General features: G+C 40.1%; 1 protein-coding gene across 3 annotated transcripts in view; it reads left to right on the forward strand.

Annotated features, from left to right (window-relative positions):
- TNRC6B (trinucleotide repeat containing adaptor 6B) overlaps window positions 1–21629 on the forward strand; it is a 229884-nt gene that overhangs the window by 36301 nt on the left and 171954 nt on the right. For all 3 annotated transcript variants that reach the window (XM_070411172.1, XM_070411174.1, XM_070411170.1), the window contains one exon: window positions 15261–15334. The gene's annotated coding sequence lies outside the window, so the exon portion shown is untranslated. Of the gene's footprint in view, window positions 1–15260; window positions 15335–21629 lie in introns of those variants that run through there.

Consider the following 21629-nt stretch of genomic DNA (forward strand, 5'->3'; position numbering starts at 1 on the left):
AGTTGAAGCCAGTGTATGTTTGTACAGGTGGGATGAAATAAATAAATGACAGTGAAAGCCTGTTTATCAAGATAATTGTTTGTTGCTCCTAGATTGAAAAATGAGTATAGAGATGGTGCTTTGGGTTTTTTAAGATATTCAGTATGTGCCATTTCTATTTTTTTATTTTTAAAAGCTGATTTTTATTGTTTTCTTCTTGTATTATTTAATCCCATATGTTGTTGAGATTTTAAAGATGTGGGAATTACAGCTGGCTCTAAAAGAGTGCCTAATATTTGTTTTTAAAAAACAACTTTATTGAGGTATAATTTACATACCATAAAATTCACCCATTTTAGGTAATAGAATTAAAACATTTTAGTAAATTTACACAGTTATGTAATCATCATCACAACCCAAATTGAGACCATTTCCACCAGCCCAGAGAGACCTTGTTTGCCCATTTGCTGCTGCCAGTCCTTGTTCCCGCTCCCATCCCTAGGTATTCACTGATTTACTTTCTCTCTGTATAGATTTGCCTTTTCTAAAATTTTATGTAAATGGAGTCATACAATATGTGGTCTTTGGGGGATGGCTTCTTTCACTGAATGTAATGTTTTTGAGGTTCACCCATGTTTTAATATGTATTAGTAGTTCATTCCTTTTTATTGCTGAGCAGTTTTCCACGAGGTAGGTGTACCATACTTTATCAATTCACTAGTTAATGCACATTTGGGTTGTTTCCACTTTGGGGCTATTATGAATAATGCTGCTGTGAACATTCACACACACAGATGTTTGTTCTGACATTACATAAATGATTAATAACCAAATGAGAAAATCGGGAAATTTCATTGCAAAATATTTTAATCTGAAAATAAAAATCTTACCTTAGACCATATCAGATTGCATTTTTACATTATATTAATTTCTTATTATCCCTTATAGTGCTTTCCAGACTTGCAATATCATAGTAATCCTGTTGTTTTAAGGTAATAAAATCTCATATAGTAGAGATTCACACTTTTAAAATTTTATTTTCATAGTCATTATCATTTGAGCCTCACAATAGCCTTACAACAGTTAGATAGGACAAGTATTTTTTTTAAAAAAATACATTTTATTGATTTTTTACAGAGAGGAAGAGAGAGGGATAGAGAGTTAGAAGCATCGATGAGAGATGTGAGAGACAAACATCGATCAGCTGCCTCCTGCACACCCCCCAATGGGGATGTGCCCGCAACCAAGGTACATGCCCTTGACCGGAATCGAACCTGGGATCTTTTAGTCCGCAGGCCGACGCTCTATCCACTGAGCCAAACCGGTTAGGGCAGGACAAGTATTATTACTTGTCTCTCATTTGCTGCTACCAGAGGGAGTCTACGCTCATATTCTGAGGTAATTGCTGTAGGAATCTCATCAAGACTATGCTTCCAGTTTGTAGTGTGCACCAAGGATAGGGTAGTGCCAAAGGACTACTCTTTTTTTTTTTTTTTTTTTTTTTTTTTTTTTCTTTTTTTAAAAATTTTTTTATTGCTTAAAGTATTACAAAGTGTATTACATATGTGTCCTTTTTTCCCCCGCCCTTGACAATCCCCTGGCCTCCCCTACCACCCAGTGTCTTATGTCCATTGGTTATGCTTATATGCATGCATACAAGTTTTTCGCTTGATCTCTTACCGCCCCCAAAGGACTACTCTTATATGTGGCATAGATCCACATTTGGAGTCCTTGTAGCTTATTTGTTCCACAGATACTCGTTGAACATCTAGTACCTGCCAAGCACTGTATTAGATAGGGATTGAGACCTGAAAGGTGTAACTCTTAAGAAATTAACTATGGGGGAGACCGGGAAGATGGCGGCGTAGGTAAACACCGGAGACTGCCGCCGTGGACAACCACTTCAAAAATACAACTAAAAGTCGGAACGGACATCAACCAGAACCACGGGAAGGCTGGCTGAGGAGAGTCTCTTCAACTAGAAGCAAAAACAACAGCATTCCGACGCTCAGCGGAGGCGCAGTGTGGAAAATTTAAAGGTACGGCGGTGCGGTGGTGAGGGTGCGCGCGCAAAGCGGGCTGGCGGCTGAGGGCGCGGTTGTCGTTTTCAATCAGGAGGGAGTCTCAGACTCTGGGCTACAGACCCGGGCAAGTCTCTAGGGACCCAGACTCAAACGGGAGAAGCGGGACTGTCTGGCTACGGCCCCTCCGAGGTTTGCAGCGGTTGTTGGGACAGAGAGGCAGAGCCCCTGGGGACGGACTGAGAGCGGCCATAGCTGCTCCCTCCCCCCGCCCTGTTGAGCCCGCCCCGCCCAGGCCCTGCGCACAACCATTTGCTGATCGCCTCAGGCAAAGGCTGGAATAACGCCTCCCCAGAAGACAGATGTTTTCCACAGCTGATTCCTACAGCCAGTCGGCCTGGTGGTCAAATCCCTCTAGTGTTAACTACAACAATTAAGGCTTGGCTAGAACAAGACTGCGCACAGAGACCACAAGGGGGGGCACCAAGAAAGCATATAAGATGCGGAGACAAAAAAACATGACAGAAATGGAAGATATGGAGCTAAGAATCGCAATTTTGAGGGCTTGCCATAAATTTGTGCAGAGCCTCACGAAAACTAATGAGACCCTCGATGCTACGATAAAGAAATTAGAAAGTAAGCATACACGGACTGAAATAAAGAATATTATACCCAATAGCAGACCAGAGGAGCACAAGACTCAAACCAAAGATTCGACAAAAAACACCCAATTGGAAAAGCAAAATGAAAAAAGAATCCGAAAGTGTGAAGATAGTGTAAGGAGCCTCTGGGACAGCTTTAAGCGGTCTAATATCAGAATTATTGGAGTGCCAGAAGATGAGAGACAGCAAGATATTGAAAACCTATTTCAAGAAATAATGGCAGAAAACTTCCCCCACCTGGAGAAAGAAATGGACTTACAGGTCCAAGAAGCGCAGAGAACCCCAAACAAAAGGAATCCAAAGAGGACCACACCAAGACACATCATCATTAAAATGCCAAGAGCAAAAGACAAAGAGAAAATCTTAAAAGCAGCAAGAGAAAGAGGCTCAATTACCTACAAGGGAATACCCATACGACTGTCAGCTGATTTCTCAACAGAAACTTTGCAGGCCAGAAGGGAATGGCAAGAAATTTTCAAAGTGCTGAATACCAAGAACCTACAACCAAGATTACTTTATCCAGCAAAGCTATCATTCAGAATTGAAGGTCAGATAAAGAGCTTCACAGATAAGGAAAAACTAAAGGAGTTCATCACAGCCAAACCAGTATTATATGAAATGCTGAAAGGTATCCTTTAAGAAGAGGAAGAAGAAGAAAAAGGTAAAGATACAAATTAGGAACAACAAATATGCATCTATCAACAAATGAATCTAAGAATCAAGTGAATAAATAACCTGATGTACAGAATGAACTGGTGATTATAATGAATCAGGGACATAGAAAGGGAATGGACTGACTATTCTTAGGGGAAAAGGGGTGTGGGAGATGCGGGAAGTGACTGGACAAAAATCATGCACCTATGGATGAACTCAGCGGGTGGGGAGTGAGGGTGGAGGGTGGGGTAGGAGCTGGAAGGAGGGGAGTTATGGGGGGAAAAAAGAGGAACAAATGTAATAATCTGAACAATAAAGATTTAAAAAAAAAAAAAAAAAAAGAAATTAACTATGGAAACCCAGAGGAAGACTATATCTAATGTGAAGGGGCTTTGTGGATAGGGAGGAGGTTATCAGTGTATTATTGATAATAGTAATAGCTTATACCTAGTTAATAATAATAGCTAATGCCTAGTGTTTACTCTCTCCCAGGCATGTTCTAAGCACTTTGCTTATATTTACTCATGTCATCTTCACAACAACCCAGTTAGGCAAGTCATATTTTTATCTTATTTTACAGATGAGAAAGCTACAAAAACTAAGGTTAGTAAGTTGGTCAAGGTCACACCACCAGTAAATGGCAGGTCTGGAATTTGAACTAGGCAGTGTGCCTCTAGAATCTGTGTCTCCTGAAAAGGTCTCTCATAGTAGTTGCCATCCAGGCTGTATCTTGAATGACATTTTGTACTTTGGCAGAAGGATGATTGGGATATGTCTACATGGTTTTCTAGACAGAAATATCACAAGTAAAAGTAAAAAGGCACAGGGTTGAGAGCGAGTATGAGACTACTTTTGAAGAAAGGTGGATGGTAAGAGATGAGACTAGAAAGACAAGGCTGGGTAATGAAGGGCTGGAATGCCATCTAAAGAATTTGGGTTCTACACTCCAAGTTTTAAAGTTATACCAGAGATACCACTTTCCCCTTAGTATTCATTTTGTTCGTTTTTAGGCTTTCATTCTTTTTCTTGTAAAACATATCACACGACTAGAAAAGTGCCTAATACACAATTGTAAAACTTAATGAATTATTTTAAAATAACCACCTCTGTGGTCAAGAAATAGGATGTTGCTGGGAGCCAGCAGCCCCCCCTTCTTAGTGATCTTTGCTAGTTTTAGTCTGTCCCTTCCCTTTCTGCTTTTACCACCCATATACCTCTAAACAATATAGTTTGGCTGATTTTGAACACAGATTCACATGCTATATATATAACCTGGTCATTATGTTTGCAAAATCCACCCCATGTTGTTGTGTGTAGCTGTTGTTTCTTTTTTATTACCGTACTAGAGGCCCGGTGCACGAAATTCATGCACGGGTGGGGTCCCTAGGCCTGGCCAGCAATCAGGGCCTATCAGGGCCATCTCGCTCAGTCCCAATCAGGGCTGGGCTGGCTGGGGCCTGCCGGCCGCTGGCCACCAGACAGGGCCTGCCAGACGGGGGGAGGGACCATGGAAGGTTTGCCGGCTGCGGGGAGGGACTGGGGGAGGTTGGCTGGCCGTGGGAGGTTGGCTGTGGGAGCGCACTGACCACCAGGGGCAGCTCCTGCATTGAGCATCTGCCCCCTGGTGGTCAGTGCACATCATAGCGACTGGTCGACTGGTAGTTCAGTCCTAACAGTCACTTAGGCTTTTATATATATAGATGGTATTCCATTTTGTGAATATGCCAGAATGTATTTATCTGTTCTATGAGAATATTTGGGTTATTCCCAGTTAGGGGCTATTATGAATAATGCTGCTCTGAATATTTTTATATATGTCTTTTTGTGCACATGTGCATGAATTCTGTTGGGTAGATACCTGGGGGTGGAATTGCTGGATCATGAAGTATGTCTGTGTTTAACTTTAGAACAGTAAAGCCAGACCGCATTCCAAAATGGATGTAGCAATTGACATTTTCACACAAGTAATATGTGAGAAGTCTGATTGTTCCATATCCTTGACAATACTTATTCTCAGATCTTAAAGTTTGTAGTCATTCTGGTATATAATGATATGTATAATTATGATTGTTTCTTGGTATTTTCCATTATTATCTTCTTTTGTATTTTTCTCACTTACTGTTGAGGCTAGACACCTTTTCATGTTTATTGACCATTTAGATAATATAATTTTTTTTTTTTGATGATGTTCCTCATTGAACCTCTTGCCCATTTTTCTATTGAGTTACCTGCCTTTTTTTTTTTTTTAACTTGTTAGAACTCTTTACTGTTTTGAATATGAGCCCTTGATTGGTTTTATGTGCCCTGCTTTTTTACTTTCTTGAGGATGTCTTTTGATGAACAAAAATTCTGAATTTTTGTGTAATCATATTTATCTCTTTTTTGATAATAGGTGCTTTTTGTATCCTGTGTAAGAGATCCTTTTCTACCCCTAGGTTATGGATAAATTATTCCATATTATCTTCTAAAAGCTTTATTATTTATTTTTCACATTTCGTGTATAGTTCACCTGGAATTGATTTTTGTGCATGGTAATTCTTAATTAACTTAGTACTCCTCCGCCTTCAAGATACTTTTTATATTTTGCCCAGATTTTCTGGCTGTCCTCAGTATTGATTGGTCTGAATTACATAGTTTACCATTCGCAGAGCAGAAATCTCTTCCAAAGTTTTAGTTTCGCTTTGACTTCAAATTGATCTGTTCTCTAAAGAGGCCTTAATAAATGTTTACTACAAAAATAAAATTAAAAAGACTGAAAAATATATAGATTCATAGTTTTTTCTATTTTTTAAAAAAATTTGAGATCAAAAGAGAAGATTGTTTCGTCAGTGTTTCTCTTAACTATAAAATACTCTTCGACAACTTAAAACTTGCTACATAAAATAAACAATTGTACTACTTGCAGGATAATTTTAGAACTTTAATCATGGTAAATTTTCAAATTAAAAAGCATCCACTGTTGAACATTGACTTTGTTGATAAAAAACAGTTTAACAATGGTAATAGCTGCCTCCCTTTCTCTGTCTTTCCATATATTTAAACCTCTTTTTTTGGCTAGAGATGGACTGTGTGCAAACCACATCCAGAATGCTTTTAGTTTGTGCCACAAAATATGAAGAAAATGTTTTCAGTTTATGGCAACTAGATCCATGACATACGATGCTCCAGGAACTGTTTTTACAGTGCACAAGATGCACGCGAATGGAATAGCAAACTCACATGATTATTGGCAAGGGAAAACTGGCTACGTGGCTGATGTTAACTTGGCTTTTTTAAGACAGCCAGATCAAGAAACGTCTGAGGAATTTGAGACTGTAGCAAGAGAAGATTTTCATTTATTAAAACACAGCCTCGGGAAGCCATGGGAAGGCAGTTTCTTGTGAACCATTTACAGCTTCGAGAAGGAGAGCACAGTGTAGGCGCCAGAGAGGAAAACCTGACGTGTGGCCTCCAGGGAATGTTGCCAGGGGAAGCGCACAGCACATGGTGCGAGAGAGGCTCCTCCCACTGTCACCAGAACCCCACCTCGCCCTGCCATTTCTGTGTCTGGGGTTCACAATGGAGGGGAGCTTGGTTATAGCCAAGATGTTAGGAATAAGTGTGAGTACGTGGAAGTTACGGCTCTTAAGCCACCCACTTCCTTCCTGCCCAGCCCTTGCTCATACCATTCTTTCTCTTTTAAAATTAATGATCAGCCAAAGTGTGGTCTGAGGATTCCTCCCCACCTGCCATCCAGACCCTTTCAGGGGGTCTATGAGGTCACAACTATTTTATTAATACTAGAGTGATATATGCCTTTTAAACTCATTTTCTCATGATTGTAGAGTTTTCCAGATGCCACATGACATATAAGACTACAAAAGATTGAATGCAAAAGCAGAAATTAAGATCCAGCTGTTGTCTCTTAAGCAAGATATTTGCAAAAATGTAAAACAATGGCACTTTCCTCAAATTTTTATCTTTTAAAATATTTTTAATTTTAAAATGTTTATTTGTGTTTTTTTATATATGTTTTTATTGATTGCAGAGAGAAAGGGAGAGGGAGAGAGAGACAGAAACATCAATAATGAGAGAGAATCATTAATTGGCTGCCTCCTGCACGCCCCCCACCGGGGATCTAGCCCGTAACCTGGACATGTGCCCTTGACTGGAATCAAACCTGGGACCCTTCAGTCTGTAAGCAGCGAGGCTCTATCCACTGAGAAAAAACTGGCTAGGGCTGTATTTTTAAATGAATACTTAGGAATAAATATTTTAAATTTTTCATAGTTTAATTTTTAATATGGTGAATATCGACAGTTATGAGCTAAATAAACTAAAGCTCTTTAGGGTCCTTAATAATTTTTAAGACTCTAAAGAGACCCTGAGGCCAAAAAGTTTGAGCATCACTGCTTTAAATCCTGTCAATTCCAGATGAAATCCTAGTTTCCATGAGGGCTGCATAGATTGTCTAGCTAGCCCATTCTTTTCACTGCATTCCCGAAACTTCTGTGCCACACAATTTAGCGCTTAGTTTTTGTGGAATTGCTTCCTGTGCTAGTTTTCTTCTTCTTATCAAGAGTGTAAGACTTCTGAGGACAGAGGTATCTTAAATGAGAGCTTTTGAGACATCCATGATTCATATTGCTGTGCACAGCATAAACAGTTGGTAATGATTATTATTATTTTCAATATCAATATTAAAATTTCCCAAACTCATTGGTTTATTGAAGAACCAATATGCATTTATAGTTTTTTAAACAGCCTTAATAGAAATAGCTACTTGATTAAAAACAACAACACTACATAAAATCAACATACAATATGGAAAAGGATTAAAAGCTTTTTAATCATAAATTGCCAATAAATTGGCTATAAAAGCTGAGTATGTTAATCTGTTTAATTTTTATGTGACCAACAATTTATGTGACCATAGGCCATTGCTCTGAAAACACCGAGCATAGTGCTGGGCACTTAGTAAGCATTCAGTAAAGTTGGTTGAGTTGAATCTGCTGTTTTAGTAGCCGGCCGGCTATTCCTGTAGCAGGCAACTGTTATTCCCTGCCCCCACCTCCAGTTGTGTGTAGGTCTTCAGAAGTTAGCTTTATTTTCCGAAGCCCTTTCTGTTAAGGAATGGACAAGGTGTCTTGGACTAAGCTAGAGGGCATTAGTTAACTGACCAAACTAGATGAGTAGCTTAGTAGCTAAAGGTGAGGCACATGCCTTTTTCTTCATCCCTGCTGCAGATTATGTGTTTTGTTTTGTTTTTTGTTTTTTTAAGCAATGTTCTCTGATTTACAAGATATAAGAATGAATTTAACAGTTATATGTCAGGGTCCTGCTGTTAATCCCAAAGTTTCCTTCACAGCTTCTCCCTGGAAGTCTGAGGGTCCCATACAAGTAACATACTGCCTTGAGACCCAAGCATTATTTCACCATGGTGTTCCTAGAACAGAGCATGATACCTAGCAGGTGGCTCATTCACTGAATGAATGATGAATGAATGAAATGAAGTTTGTACTGTGGCCCTGGATAAACTGTTGTAATTTATAAGCAGCATCGTTATTTGAGTAAACTAAGAATATTATATTGAGTTGACTTTATTTTTCCCCTGCAAAGTAACTGTGTTTATTCCATAAGAATTTATTGGGATGTCCTTTGATTAGTACTGTTTTAAATGATGGTCATGCATTGATAAATCAGACTTAGATCCTGTGTTCAGCAAACTTATAACCTAGTAGTATAAACAACATACACAAGCCTAGTGGAAATATATACCAAGTTCAGTTGCTAACTCAGAGGAAGGATCCATCCACATCACCTATAGGAAGAGAGAGGAATCAAGAAAGACTTCATAGAAAAGGTTTCCCTAAGCCTGCATCTTGAAGGTTGAAAAGAAATTTGCCCTGTGAGAGGGAAGGCAGTTTCAACTGAAAACAGCATATACAAAGTTACAGGCACATGAAACCATGGGGTGCTTAAAGCAATGTGGTTTTGTGAGTTGAAGCTGAGAGGGGAACAGGTACTAGGCCTTGTAACACTAGGAATTGGATTTTATCTTGAGGATGGATGAGAGACAATGCGAAGGCAATGTGGGTTTGCACTTTATACAGGTAATTCTAATGGCAGTGGAGGTGGGGTGGGTCTTGAGGGTAAGAAAATCAATTAAAAAAACAGTTGGAATAAATATGGTGAGAAACTATGCTGGAACTAAGGCAGGAGGAATAGGGAAGAAAGTATGTACTGAAATAATGTATGTTTGGTGAGAGGAAGATGCTGATGAGATCCCAGATTTTTTCTTTAAATGGGATAATAGTATTTCCAAAGGAGGCTGAAGGAGACCCAGTTTTGGGGAGGATTACTTTAGTTACGTTGTGTTTTAGGGGCCCATGGAACATAAGACAAAGAGACTATTGACATGAGGTAGTTGTATAGATGTCTTTGAAGATTATAACGAAGATCAACACCGGGGAGAGACTTGTGAGTCATCAAGATACAGGTAGTAGTTAAATCTCTGGGAGAGGGTAAGGACATGTACATAAAATAGAGAACGGAAAGGATGACAGATCCAGAGACAAAGAAGCATCCATCAGACCCTCAAACCTCAGAGGGAAGGCAGGGGAGGGTGGGGGGAAGGGGGAGAGATCAACCAAAGGACTTGTATGCATGCATATAAGTATAACCAATGGACACAGACACTAGGGGGTGGGGTGAGAGCATGAGCAGGGGGATGGGGGGGCATTAGGGGGATAAGGACACATATGTAATACCTTAATCAATAAAGGGAAAAAAAAAGGAAAGGATGAACTCCTGAGGAATATACCAGTAATGAAAGGACAAATAGAGAAAGACTATCCAGTAAAAGAAACTGGTAAGAAATGGTCTAAGAGGTGCACAAGTAATGCATTTGGCCCCTTCTGTGTGGTAAAGGGGCTAAATATGTTCCATGTCAGTTTGGGCATCAGACCTAGGCTCAATCTTTGAAGCTAGGAATTGAGTTTGGTTCTCTCACCACAATCCCTGTCTCCCCAACTCCCACGTACAGAAGCAGCAACTCCTCACCCAGCCCCAGCCCGCCCAAGATGGGAATCTGAAAATCAACAGTATTGACAAAGGCCTTGGGCTGGCTACAAATCCAGGGAGGCAGAACTCAGGCACAGCCAAGAGACCAGGAACTAAAAGAAGGCGCCCCTGGCCCAATGGCTGGATCTATCTGCATTATCCTTAATCGCCAGATAGGAAAGGAGCTTCCAAAGGACAGAGTTTCAGCTCTCTGATTTTTAAACGCCCAGGTTAAAGCAAAACCAATGAATAATATTTATTGTATTTGGCAACTGGGACTGACAGAGAAAGAAATCAAATTGCAATGATTAATAAGTGAATGAGAGAGAGAGAAGGACATTGAGACCACAAATAACATTTTCTTTTTATAAAAGCTTGACTGGGAGAGGAAAGAGGGGAGAGAGGACAAAAAGCTCGAGGAGATTACAGATTAAAGGGGCTGATTTTAGGAATGGACAGACTTGAACATTTTTATAGAATTTCCAAAGTGTCAAACTGAAGTAGAAGAGATTTGAAACTGCAAAGATCGTGGAACAATAGTCACTTGTGTAACGGTGGCCAAATAAACCCATTTACTTATAGCAATGCTCCCTCAGGCGTTTGTTATTACTATTATGTGTGTTACTTAATTAAATAGGCTGCTTCTTGCCCACTTGAGCTGGGTATGCCGCTTACAGAGCTGGACTTCTGGTATCCTCCTGGTCCATGCTCGCCTCCTGGGAACACATCCCCAGCCTCCTTGCTGGTGTTTTGTTCCTCCCGCACATCTGCTGCTTCACTTAAGACATCTTTTCCTGACGTCATGCTTGAAGTTAGGCCAGTTGCCAATGACATAGGCAGTCTGGGTTTGCAGTGTTATTAGTGACTCAATTAAAAGTTTATAGCATATTCTTAACAGTCTGCAACCCCAAGTATTATGCTAGATGTCAAACAGATAAATAGTGGTGAGTCTTGGGAACACTGAGGTTGGGGGAGAGAAGATAGCCTTATCTATGTTATTTGAGTTTTTTGATATGAGAATCAAAATTAAATTTAAAAGAATTATGCTAAGTTATCAAATTTGAAAATTAAATCCTACCATGTCAGAAGCGATATTAATATAGTTTTTTGAATATGTATTTTTAAACTTGCCATATTCCCTAGGAAAGATGTAGTTTTTTTTTTGTTTGTTTTGTTTTTTTTGTTTTTTTTAAATATATTTTATTGATTTTTTACAGAGAGGAAGGGAGAGAGATAGAGAGTTAGAAACATCGATGAGAGAGACATCGATCAGCTGCCTCCTGCACATCCCCCACCGGGGATGTGCCCGCAACCCAGGTACATGCCCTTGACCGGAATCGAACCCGGGACCTTTCAGTCCGCAGGCCGACGCTCTATCCACTGAGCCAAACCGGTTTCGGCGGAAAGATGTAGTTTTTTTGTGGTTTTTAAAAATATATATTTTATTGATATTTTACAGAGAGGAAGGGAGAGGGATAGAGAGTTAGAAACATTGATGAGAGAGAAACATCAATCAGCTGCTTCCTGCACACCCCCTACTGGAGATGTGCCCGCAACCAAGGTACATGCCCTTGACCGGAGTCGAAACTGGGACCCTTCAGTCCGCAGGCCGACGCTCTATCCACTGAGCCAAACCGGTCAGGGCGAAAGATGCAATTTTAATTACATTCTGTGAGTTTAGTTATGTGCTTGGCTGTGGAGGAACTCTTGAAATCTCCTTGCAGTTTAGTTGATCCCAGGGGTTGATTTAGTCCAAGATCCACTGAGCCTTCCCAACCCCTGTGTAAATTCCAAGGCCAACCTGGTTATTCTGCAAGAGAAGAGAGAGAACTGGAGTGGTTCACATAGTTTACTGCTGTGGCTGAACATGATCAGATAGTAGGATTACAGTATATAGTCCTGAACATTTCAAACTGATATTTTGAAGGAATTTGCTATTACTCATACCTTAGAAGGAAAGTAGTGCTGTAGATAACTTCAACTGGATCATTTCAAATGTTGATTTTAGAATGAAATTTTATGTTTATATTGAGTATGAGTCCATCTGATACACAGGTTCACAGCCCTGTGGAGAGTAATGAAGCTGGTTTCCAGAGTACTTGGAACACTGCCCAGTTTCCCTTGCCTGCTTCTCCACTGCTTTAACTCCTTTTCTCTCACTGAATGTCAGCGTCTGGGACCAGCTGCCAAGCAGGCAAAGGACTGAGCTGGCCACTGTGTCCTAAGCTTATCTGTTAACAAGATATGTAATTATGAGCTACTTTATGAAGTTGGTACGGAGTTTAGACTACTGATAAGTCTAGAGAAGCAGTCCTGCTCAGCCTGGGCAGAAACTAATCAGATAGAGAACTGAAGATATGAAATACTTGCTGAAGAAACATTAAAACCTTTATTATACTTTTATTATACACTGTCATCTTGATGGTTTATAGTTGACAATAAATTAAAGAATCTAGTCTGTCTCTGAGGTACTGGAGGGTCACACATAACTGCATAGCTCACATTCTCCGTGAGGGCCAAACCCATCTTGGAAGTTGCAGCTGCCTTCTTCCATTTTCCCCAGTGCCTTTTATTTAATGGGGGAGCATCTATGTTGAAGGACTGGGGTATAGGGATCATGTCAGGATTTAGTTCAGTTTTTGTTTATTAAACTGCTACCTGATACCAAATTCAGAGATGTGTAAGACATAGATCTTGTTGTCTTGAGTAAAGGAAATAGACCCATGGATATTACCAATATTATATGGTATACCTCAGAGGAGGAACACTTAGTGGAGCCAGGGAGGGTATAGAAAACTTCAAAACAACACCCGAGGCAGATCTCAAGAGAGGAGTCGAAGGGAATTAGGCAAAAGGTCCTCAGAGACATCAGTGCAAGGAAATCATGTGGGCAAGGAAACCAATAGCAATCCATGTGAATAGAATGTGAAGTGATGATGCAGTTAAGAGAGATCTTGAATTTTACCCCAAAAGTAATGGGTAGCTCTTGAGTGAATTTTGGCAGTGATATATTTAGAGATCAAATTTGCTTTTTAGAGATCGCTGGGACAGTGGTGTGTATAGTAGGAAGATAGGGATCATACTAATTAAAGTATTACTAATACTCATTACACAGCACAGTTCCATCTAAGATTTGTTTATTCAAACACTTAAACAAGGAAACATAAGGTGATGGCAGATAAGGGGGCAGCAGATGTTTTCGAGTTAGACTGAAGTACCACCTCAAACATTGTGACACAGTGTGGGACTAAAGCTGTAATTTACAGTCTGTAGCCATGGGGAATGGAATTCACTTTCTTGGGCAGAAACATTGATTGTGAAACTAAGGGGCCGACTTCCAAACAGTGACAAGCTGTCTGGCACAGTGTGGGTGCTCATCGCAGACGTATTTCTGCCAGTCTTGTCCGGCATTGTTTTGCCCACCTATACACACACACAGAGGTCCAACCTTCTGATGTTCGTTTTTGCCGTTGTAAAATGAAGTGACTGGCTTGAGGTCTGTAAATGTCTATTAATAAATGGCTGTCATTTCACATATTTTGATGTATTTGTATATTCACAGGTATGTAAATAATGTATTTCATATATATTAAGAGACATTTCATCTTGAAATGAAAAAACATTTCACAGCATTTGTTAGCATCTTGCTATGATCTGGTTTGATTTTTAAGAGGCCATTCCAGCCATTGTTTGGGAATGGATTGGGGAGGAGCAAGAATAGGCTCCGGGAGGCCAGCTAGGAGGCCTTCACAAGTGAGAAATGATGATGGCAATGAAAATGAAGAATTGTGGGTAGATCTGAGATACATATTGTGAAAGCAGAAATGACAGGACTTGCTGATGGCTATGAGAGGACTGGGGTAGAGTGGGAAATCCAAGATGAATCTGAGGTTCTGACCAGCAGCTGGGTGGAGGATGGTGCCTTGTTTGAGACAGTGGAGATATGGAGAATATGGTCTGGGTAGGGGATGAAGAGGGCAATTTGGGATGCAATATTAAATCCTAAGTGATTTTGAGACATCCTCACATGAAATGGAGAAGTTGAAAAGGTAATTTGCTATTTTTCTGGTAGGACGTAAGGGTAAAATAAATAATAAAAGTATAATATAGGTTTTAATGTTTCTTCAGCAAGTATTTCATATTTCAGTTCATATTCTTAATAACCACTTTCCTTTATTGAGCATGTGGTTGGTGCTGCCCTGCACTAAGTGTTTTACACATTTTATTTAAACTTCCAAAGAACCCTCTGAGAAAGATGCTGTTACTGTTTCCAGTGTTGAATGAGGAAGCTGAGGTTTCAGAGGTTAGGCTATGAGCTGGTAGATCAGTGGTTCCAAACCTCTTTTTGGCCATGCCCCACCTAAGCATCTCTTAAATCCTGATGCCCCCCCCGTGACATTTAATTCTTATTATTCAAAAAGTGAACTCTTATTAACATGGAGGAAGCCTCAAAGGCCATTAACTTGGTCTAAGCATGGCATCCATGAAAGAGAAAAATAAAAGAACAAAAGAACAATTGAAGTACTGAGAAAGAAATCACTAAGAAATTGTTTAAAAAATAATAATATGAAGTGATATGAAAAAATAGCAAATAACATTTTAAAACATAATAGAGAACTGAAATGCTTAAATATGTCACAATATATATTTACATACTGTATATGAGGCCCCAGAACCATAAGAAATGCAAAAAATTCACTGTTAATAACTCATTCTCGAATTGCCCCCCTTAAAAATCAAATTGTCCCCCTATGGGGCATGTGCCCCACGTTGGGAAACCGCTGTGGTAGATGGAGAAGCCTGGATTGGTACTAGGCTGCCTGAATTCTGAACTTTGTTCTGCCACTTGCCATGGCATCTTGCTACGAGTGTGTGGCTTATTGTGATTTTTCTCTCTTTTCAGGGTTTTGGTTTTTGCACTGAATGTAGTCTAGATTCATCTTCACGGGCGTGTGTTGCCCCAGGATACTGTCAAAGGTAAGTTTTTAAAATTTCTTTTTACCCAGTATTACTAGTAGCATTGAATGGGAGAGTCTTCATCTTAATAAGAAGAAAAGTACATTTTGGCGTCATTGCTTGTTTCCAGAGTTCTTACAGAAGGGTATTTAAAGTGTTCATCACACCAGCCCTTTCCATTTCTCATTGGTAGAGCCCCTTAAAAAGCATTTGTATTTAGGTTGCTACTGATACTTGGTGCCTCGTTGTTTAATAAAGCTGGAATTTGTCACTAGGATTTAGCAATTCCACAGTTTTATGCGAGCGTATTCCTAGCTTCTCTGCCCCTCCTCTGTCCCTGCTGCAGCCTGTAGTCCACATTACTGCCCGAGTCAGCTTTCTAAATGATAGATTCACTCATGTCAGCCCTTTGCTTAAACAGCTCCCATGGCTCCCAGTTGCTACAGATGTCACCCTACAAACCCCTTTCAAAACTTAATTGCAATCAACATTTCTGGCTTCTTTCTTACTGAACCCCTATCTGCAAGCCTTTTTCTTTTTCCCAGATAATTAGTTCTTTTTCACAGCTTTGTGCCTTGGTTGATACTTTGCTCTTTGCTTAGAGTTTGGAAGAGGGGAGAATGCAACTGTACTCTTCCTTCTTGTGTCTTTCCTACTGTCCCCTTCTGGACTGTCTTGGCAGGTTTTGTTTTTCATCCATGTTCTAGGAGCACCTGTCATTATTACAGTAACAAAGCATTCATTATTTTACATTAGAGTTGTTTATTTGTATTATGTCTCCTTTACTAGTCTATAAACCCTTTGAAACTTCTTGGAAAGGAACTGTTTTTTTAGTGCCTGTTGGCTGCTCCTAGACACCTTGTTCAGTGCTATGCATATATTATTTAATCCTTATAACACTACCTCCTGACCAGTTTTATGGGTAAAAATAATGAAGATTAAAAAGCGAAGTAACTTGCTCAAGATTACACAGCTAGTACGTGTCAAAGAGTAATGATTTTGCCCGTTCAAGACCAGTGCTTATTGTACTACACCACATTAGCCTAGCACCATCTGGCATGTGGTTGGGACCCAGTAAATATTTATTGAATTGCCATCTATTGCAGTTTAAGTGAAAAGGACTTTAGTTGATTAATCCAGTCATTCCTACATGGAAATTTATTGAATTCCCATTAAATACAGGTACACAGTTTTAAATAAACTGTGACTATAGAGTTTAATGAGATATAGTGTCTGGTACTAAAAGGTTAACAGTCTAATAGGAAAGTCATTTATGCAAACAAATAAGTCCAATAAAGTTGCAGATCCTATAACAGGGTTCAAATAAGATCCACTGGGGACACTGAAGAAGAAATCATCAGCTCTACCTAGAGATGGATCAGGAAATCCTTTCTAAAAGCTGTGTCTTAATGAGGAGTATCGGAGGAAAGGGCATAGGGAGTAATATGAACAAAGCCATGGACACCTGAAACAACCTGGCATATTTGTGAAGCTATAAGTAGCTCAGTATGGTTGGAACAAAAGGAACAAAAAGTCCTGGTTAGTGACGCTGGAGAGAGAGGTGAGGGCTGGATCCTGGAAGACTTTGAAAATATTAGTGTATTTGCCAACTTTTAGAGGAGGCCTAGCACAGATGCTGTATGACATTACTCATGTTTGGTCATTAACATTTGTTGAGTCCTGTCCTGTGTGTGCTGAAGCACTGTGCCAGGTCACAACTATCTGTCACTTACTGTGTATGGCAAATTGATGACAGCTCTGAGGTGAAATGATGTGCTGAAGCAGAAATGAAGTGCTTATGTTGACACGTCATTTTTGACAGCTTTACCACCACTTGTTCACCCCTCCAGTTAATGTTCACATAAGTGGACTTTGTCATGGCTTGTTCATCACTCTGTTAGCACCGATACACTGGACCCTATGTCACTTCCCACGTGGAACCCCTAGCTTAACCATATACTTCTGCATTGCCTGATTCTCCTTCCATTTTGTCAAAAGGACAGTAAAACTGACCTAGAACCTTAGACACAACTATAAGCTATGCCTTCAAATCAGAATGTCATCAAGACTTTTTCAAGAAACACATTAAAAATATTAAGGGTAGTTTCAAAACAACAAGAGAATGAGAGCGAGCAAATTAAATAAAGGACAAATTAAAAAATAGGTATCGGTATGAAATATAGTAAGTAGGCAGATTATATGGTGTTAATCAGGAAGGATTTTTAGAAATACAAAATGACTGAATAGAAGGATGGAAATGTGTGGAGAGAATGGAAAGACGGTTTGCCTGAGTGAAGGTTCAGCACTGTCCCCACAGGCACCAACTAAATTCAACCACCAAGTTAGAATTGAAAGAAACCCACTAATTAATATTCTATTTCCTGTCTATATTCTGAAACAATGGAAATAGATGATGAAAGAGTAAGACAGGCAGAGAACAAAATTTCACTTTTATTATAAGTTGACATGGGAGAACTGGCTCATCTTTGAACTCCAGAACTTAATGGGTTTTCTCACCCAGCAGCACTAGTCTGGGATAGACCACCTCCTAGAAGGAAGAAAGGAGCAGAGCACAATAGGTACCCCCAAGGGAAAGGGGAGAGAAGGGGTGGACTCTGCAAGCACAGTTTCCTCCTCTAGGCTCACAGCAGGAGTCAGGATATGATAAGACCAGGAATAGCAAACAAACTGATACTGCCCTATGTGGAGGGGAGCATCAAGAGTGAGGACGAAGTTTTTCTCCTCTAACACTCACCAGCTTTTGTCTCTTACACAGTGAATGTCGGTCAGCTGGGGTGTGCCTGTCCCCTTTAGGTCAGGGATGGTCTCAGGACCGTCCTACTCTCACTTTCATGAGGACACCACCCCACTACCAATCACTGTTCTCTTGGGACCATCAATAGATTCTGTCCCCAGCAGATTCTAAAATGGATCAGAATGGTATACAAATTATATGAACTCGAAGGCTAAACAAAATCATTTCAGCATTGTCCCCACCACCACCAAATTAAAAAAGAAAGCCTACCTCCAGCCCAAGAGCAGATAAAGTTATGTTCCCTGAATGCAATACTCAGTCTTGCCAAAGATTGTAGCAGAGACACATTGGTATCTGAGGGAGGGGAGAATGGGCGAGGTTCTCTTGGTTTGAGCCTCACCAAGATACCGTTGGTCCATGCCAGTGTCCAGAGTATATGATTTGGACACTGCCACCATTTGGAACAATCTGCCAGCAAGAGGTTAAATCTGGAACTGTCTTTATCATATCTGGGGGAAAAAACAACCAATGCACGTTTTCTCTTTTAAATATTACTATTTGAAATATCACCTCCTCCTTGCAAAATGTAGATGGCGCCCCAGTTACCAATTTTCCTCTATAAGTTCCCTCCCTCCCTGTCTGCCTCTGTTCTTCCCTCCCTCTCTTCTTTCCTTCCCTCCTTCTGTGAAATATTGTGAGAAACCTCTTTGAATTTCCCCTTTGAATCGCCCATGTAAGCCCAGCACAGTTTAAACCTAGAAGTTCACTGATTTTGTAGCCCATGTGCTATTTCAAATTTAGTTGCCTTGCAGTTTATATGCATCAAATAATTGTTCTACTCACTAATATCTAAAAGGCCTGTATGAAGAAAGTCTTTTTTCCTAAAGTCTAATAATCTTTATCTCAGCCATGCCTACTTAGGAAAAGCTGTGTCTGCATAATTCAAGGTCAGCCTTCTGTGCTTTGAAGCTACCCAGGCCTGCTAATGCCCTATTCCCTTTGCTGAGGCCAGCACAGCTGGCATTTGCTTGCTAGGCCAGAGTAGCCAGTGTATGCTGAGACCACTTGTGCATCTGACATTTAGATGAGCCTTCAGTACTACCGCCATGGCAGAGAGTGGCTTGTTTCTTTGCTGAGGCCAGCAAAGCCCCCAAGCCTTCGCTAAAGGTTTATGTGCCGGTTTCTATAGAAACTGCCACTACCTGAAGACAAAGTTGCCATAACTACAGTCACCACTAAAGTCAGAATATAGTGTGGCCTGTGGTTTATAAACTTCTAATTTGGCCTCAGTAATTAAAAGCTAGTGTACAACTGTAAAAGCTCATGTGGCCTAATGTAAAACCTCTTCCGGGTCACAACACTTTGCCCCCTCAGTAAAGACCAAGGCCCCAAGTCGTGGCCCCAACAGAAGCCTCAGAAATTCCACATGTATATTACTCCCCAAATTTTACTTCGTGTCTCTTCATCAAGACTAATCTCATGCAGTAGGTGTTAGGGTTTGAGAGATACCCAATAAACAGCACTCTAATTTTCCCTTGGCTGAGTTCTGTACCAGTTGAGAAATAAGATCAGAGAAAGGCATTTGGGAGACCAAAATATCATCTCCATTCTGAATAAAGCTAAATTGGAGAATTCAGCTAAAATCTGCAGGCAAGTGAACTTTTTAACACTGAACCTCAGAATTCTTCAGACTTGCCTATTCGCAGGTAATTGTGAGGGGCCTGCATTGATAGGGACAGGAGCAGAGGAGAATGCGTGCTCCCTGGGGACGCTGGCTTCCAAAAGGAAGAGAGAGATCACAGATCTTGTTTCTCCCTCTGAACTCACCTTTCAGATAAGATCCTGTGCCTCCTCTGGGGTAGTGTGTGTGGAGGTGGAGAGGAGCCAGGAGTGGACCTTGGGAGAGGGAAGCAGCATTCCTTTTTCCCAGCACATTCAGATGGAAATGGCACTGAGAGAATCGGGTCCCTTTCTTGGTCAGCTCTGCCTATAATGCATCATCTGGGAAACACAATCTCTATTTCAGTAAAGTAGCATTTGAACTTGAAGACATTTGTGAAGTAATTTGCATAACAAATCTTTCTAGATATGTTAATTGAGTTTTTCCAGAGCTTTCCATTTAATTTTCATAGAAAGAGCAATTATGTTTTTGCACAAGTGTCATAAACAGGTGAGGGTCGAAACCAACTAGAGAAAGCCTGTTTCACTTGCTGTGAGCATCAGTCATGTTTTACAGAGGGAATGGGCAATGTCAGTTCGTCTGGAAAGAATGAATAGGAGTTGACTGAGAGAGCTTCCACTGTACCAGTTTTACGTTTTACTTCAGATAAATACGCATTCGTTCCCCAAAATCCTCATTAGGTGAGCATAGTAGATATTTTGATTCCCTTTTCCCACCCACCTGATGAGGAAACAGATTCCCAGAACTGTCTTTTTATTTATTTATTTATTTTTTTAATTTCAGAGAAGGGAGGGAGAGGGAGAGGGAGAGAGAGATAGAAATATCAATGGTGAGCGAGAATCATTAATTGGCTGCCTCTTGCACACCCCCCACTGGGGATCAAGTTCCCAACCCAAGCATGTGTCCTGACTGGGAATCGTGACCTCCTGGTTCTTAGGTCTTTGCTCAAACACAGAGCCATGCCACCCGGGCAGAACTGTCTTTTTGGCCTCAGGTCTTGTGGCTGGTTAGTGAAAAGCCTGCACCAGAGCCAGATCGCCAGCCCCCCAAGCTGCTACATCCATAAAGAGATTTCTCTGCACACACAAAAAGTACACCATGAAGCATCTTTTTAGCTTTTATATTTTGTCACTATGAGCCTTTTAAAGCATTTGAAACATTTAAAAATATTTGTACCTGCATGTATAATAGAGATTTTTGTGTCAGTTTTGAGTAATGATTACTCAATACTTACTTATTTAATGAATTAATTTGAATGTTGCATAAACTTATAGTTATTTTGGTATATTTTAATTTATGAAATTTTAATAAACTTTTACTTGACTCATTTTATTCTTGGAAGAAAATTACTTTTTATTGTCATGCCCTATGAATAGCCTGTTCTCTTATAAAAATAAATTAACTGACATTTAGTTTATTAAGCAAATTTCTTAAACTACAACAAGTAGGATCAATCATTAGAGTACACCTTAATTTCAGTCATAAAATATCACAAGTGTTGAACATAAGTTATAAACCCAAGAAACCCAGCCAATTTTAATAGTCTAGCTTAATATCCAGGCAGTACAACTGGCTACCGCATAACAGTTGGTTCAGTGCTTTACTTAGGTAGACATCCTTTCTGACAGGTCAGTATTTGTACTGTATGAGTTACAGTACAAAAGTCAAATAAAAAGAAAATTATTTAGTACTGTTCAATACTCCAATGTCTTAAACTTTTGCTAGCTATCCTCCCTCAAGGTGAGGAAAATTCCCTCTCTACTTCAGATATATGTGTACAGACATACAGATGTATACACACACACACACACACACACACACACACACACACACGCATGGTAAGGTTGTACTTCACAGTCCACAGTATCAGTAACAGAATT

This window comes from Myotis yumanensis, unplaced genomic scaffold, assembly GCF_028538775.1.
Source record: "Myotis yumanensis isolate MYYU_CA2020_CCGP unplaced genomic scaffold, mMyoYum1.0.hap1 SCAF_3, whole genome shotgun sequence".
In the NCBI taxonomy this organism is placed as follows: domain Eukaryota; kingdom Metazoa; phylum Chordata; class Mammalia; order Chiroptera; family Vespertilionidae; genus Myotis; species Myotis yumanensis.